The sequence below is a fragment of the Gossypium hirsutum genome, chromosome A04 (genome assembly GCF_007990345.1).
Source record: "Gossypium hirsutum isolate 1008001.06 chromosome A04, Gossypium_hirsutum_v2.1, whole genome shotgun sequence".
NCBI classification, from domain to species: domain Eukaryota; kingdom Viridiplantae; phylum Streptophyta; class Magnoliopsida; order Malvales; family Malvaceae; genus Gossypium; species Gossypium hirsutum.
The window spans coordinates 56,004,945-56,008,186 of NC_053427.1; the positions used below are offsets into that span (position 1 = coordinate 56,004,945).

General features: G+C 38.0%; 1 non-coding gene across 1 annotated transcript; it reads right to left on the minus strand.

The window, feature by feature from the left end:
• Positions 1-2,837: 2,837 nt before the first annotated feature.
• LOC121228679 (small nucleolar RNA R71) lies at positions 2,838-2,944 on the minus strand. The gene has a single exon (XR_005926254.1). It is a non-coding gene; the product is annotated as a small nucleolar RNA R71 (small nucleolar RNA).
• Positions 2,945-3,242: the final 298 nt, after the last annotated feature.

The following is a 3,242-nucleotide window of genomic DNA, read 5'->3' on the forward strand; positions in this document are numbered from 1 at the left end:
TCATCTATAAACACCACTACGAACTAATCCAGATAGGGCTGGAACACTCGGTTCATCAGATCTATAAAAACTGCTGGTGTATTCGTTAGTCCAAACAGCATCACTAGAAACTCATAATGATCGTAACGAGTCCTAAAGGCTGTCTTGTAAACATCAGTCTCCTTGACCCTCAGTTAATGGTACCCCGATCAGAGATCAACCTTAGAGAAGACCGAGGCTCTTCGAAACTGGTCAAATAGATTTCAATCCTCGGTAGGGGGTACTTATTCTTGATAGTCAATTTGTTCAATTGCCAATAGTCAATGTACATATGCATGGTTCCATTTTTCTTCCTTACAAAAAAAAACTAGTGCTCCTAATGGAGACACACGAGGACAGATGAACCCTCGATCTAGTAACTTTTGAATCTGAGCCTTAAGCTCTACAAGCTCCTTTGGTGCCATTCTATAAGGGACGATAGACACCAGAGCTATACCAGGCAACAGCTCTATCTCAAAATCAACTTCATGGTTAGGAGGTAACCCCGGTAGCTCATCAGGAAAGACATCCAAAAAATCCTTAACTATTCTGATATCTCTAACAACTGAAACCTCAAAACTGAAAGAACTGAGTAGGCTAGATACGCCTCGCAACCCTTATGAACCAACTTCTCAGCTCTTAGTGCAGAAATCACATTTGAGAGATAGTTCCAATGCTCCCTAGTCACAACTACCTTGTCACCCTCTGCAGTTTCCAGTACTACCCGCTTAGCAACACAATCTAATTTTGCCTGATGCTTAACTAGCCAATCTATACCCAGTTGATAAATCATAAATTATACATATTTTTACCCCATGTTTAATGCATTTTATGGATGATTTCTCATTAGAATTAGTGAATTCGATGCTCCTAATTCTTTACTTTCATATTTTATACTTAGGAGAACATAGGAGAGTGAAAGGAACGAGAAACGGGTCAAAAGCGGAGCAAATGGGCCAAAGTACGAAATCAACAAGGCCTGGACCTCCTCACACGGGCAGATCACACGACCGTGTCAATTTGGCAGACTCAAACACAGCCTGAAGTAATCGAGCACGGGCATGTCTCTACCGAGCTCAAGTTAAGTCCAATTCAGAAAAGGACACTTTGGAGGGTTTCTAGGCATTCCAAAGCCTATAAATGCACACTAGAGGAGGAGGAAAGGAGAGACAGAGAAGAGGGGTAAGGAATTACCCTAAGGAAGCCAATTGATCCATCTTAGAAGCCGGATTCATCATCAAGATTGAAGATCTCTCCTCAATTTCCCTTCAGGATTTTTGGGTTTTCTTTATGTTTTGTATTCTTTATTCTTCTAAGATGTTTTCTTATTTAGTTATGAACTAAATCCCTTAAATACCTAAGGGGAATGAAACCTAAGACGAATCTTGTTATTATTTTCTGAATTGTATGATAAATATTTAACTTGTTCTTAATTATGTGTTCTTAATTCTTGTTTTAATATCCCAGGATACTAATTCAAGACACGCTCTTATTCAGAGGAGGAATAGACCCTGTCTAAGAGTACATTTTCCATAGTTAAGCGGAGTTGATTGCGCGCCTAGAAATAGGGTGACAAGATTTGGCCGGATTAGGATGAAACCTAATAAGGGGATCCATAGATTGAGTTAATGTAACCTTAGAGTGTTAATTAAAGAAAAGTCTCGGTTATTCAATCTAGGGATTAGACGTTATTAGTCTTGAATAGGGATAATAACATAACTTAGGGATCTCTACGGAACAGGTCGAATGAATAAATCGTCTGATTCGGAGCCAGAATAACAAGTAAAGTCTAAGTGGATTTTTCCTTAGGTATTGTCTCAAGTCAATCGATTTTCCCAAAAGCAATACCCCAATTCTTTTCTCTGTGCGTTCTTAGTTTAAATAATTAGTTAATTAAAACAAACCCCTTTTATTCTTAGGCTAGATAATAAAAAGATAGTTATTACTAGTACTTTTGGTTCCCTTGGGTACGACATCTCGGTCTTGCCGTTACTATACTATTGTTCGATAGGTGCGCTTGCCTTTTTTTCGTGATAATAGTTAGTCTAGGTTTGATCTTCATTATAAATATTTATTACTTGTTACGAATCACTGCGATCAAGTTTTTGGCGCCGTTGCCAGGGAACTGAAATATTAGGAACACTAAATTTTTATTACTTTAGCCATTTATTTTTCTTACAATTTTATTTGATTTTCTTATTTATTAATTTACTTATTCTTCCTCTTGGCAGGTTTTTTATAGTTTATGACTAGAAGAAACCCGTCAGGACCATTACTTTTTGACGAAGAAATCGACCGCACAGTTCGCAGAAATCAAAGAGAGATAAGGCACAACTTACGATACACGGAGAACGAGCAAGAAGACGAAACTCAACCCCTAAACAAAGAGATGGCTGAAAACCAAGACAATTAGCTGCCTCCTGCAATTGCAACTAATCAAAATCCTACTCCACGTACTATGTATGACTATGCTAAACCCTCTTTAATAGGAGCTGAATCTAGTATAGTTAGACCTGCTATTGCTGCGAATAATTTCGAACTAAAACCTAACACTATTCAGATGATACAGCAGTTTGTTCAGTTTGATGGCTTGTAGGATGAAGATCCCAACACTCACTTAGCAAATTTCCTGGAATTTTGTGATACATTCAAAATCAATGGAATTTTTTATGATGCCATTCGTCTTCGTTTATTTCCCTTTTAACTGAGAAACAAAGCTAAATAGTGGTTGAACTTGTTACCACGAGGGTCTATCACTACTTGGGAACAAATGACTTAAGAAATTTTTACTGAAACATTTTTCGCCGACTAAAACGACTAAATTGCGTAATGATATCTCTTCTTTTGTGCAGATGGATTTAGAAACACTTTACGATGCATGGTGGAGATACAAGGACTTACTGAGAAGGTGCCCTCACCATGGGTTACCGCTTTGGCTGTAAGTTCAAACATTCTACAATGGTGTGAATCCCTCGACAAGACAAATGATTGACGGAGCTACTAGCGGAACCATCAACAATAAAACACCAGAAGATGCCTATGAATTTATAGAGGAAATGTCACTAAATAACTATCAGTGGCAAGTTATGAGGACAAAGCCAACGAAAATAGCCAGTGTTTACAACATCGACTCAGTTACTATGCTGTCAAATCAGGTAGAACTTCTCACTAAAAAGATTGATAGTTTTCTTGGTTCTACGCAGGTACATCCAGTAATGAGGTGT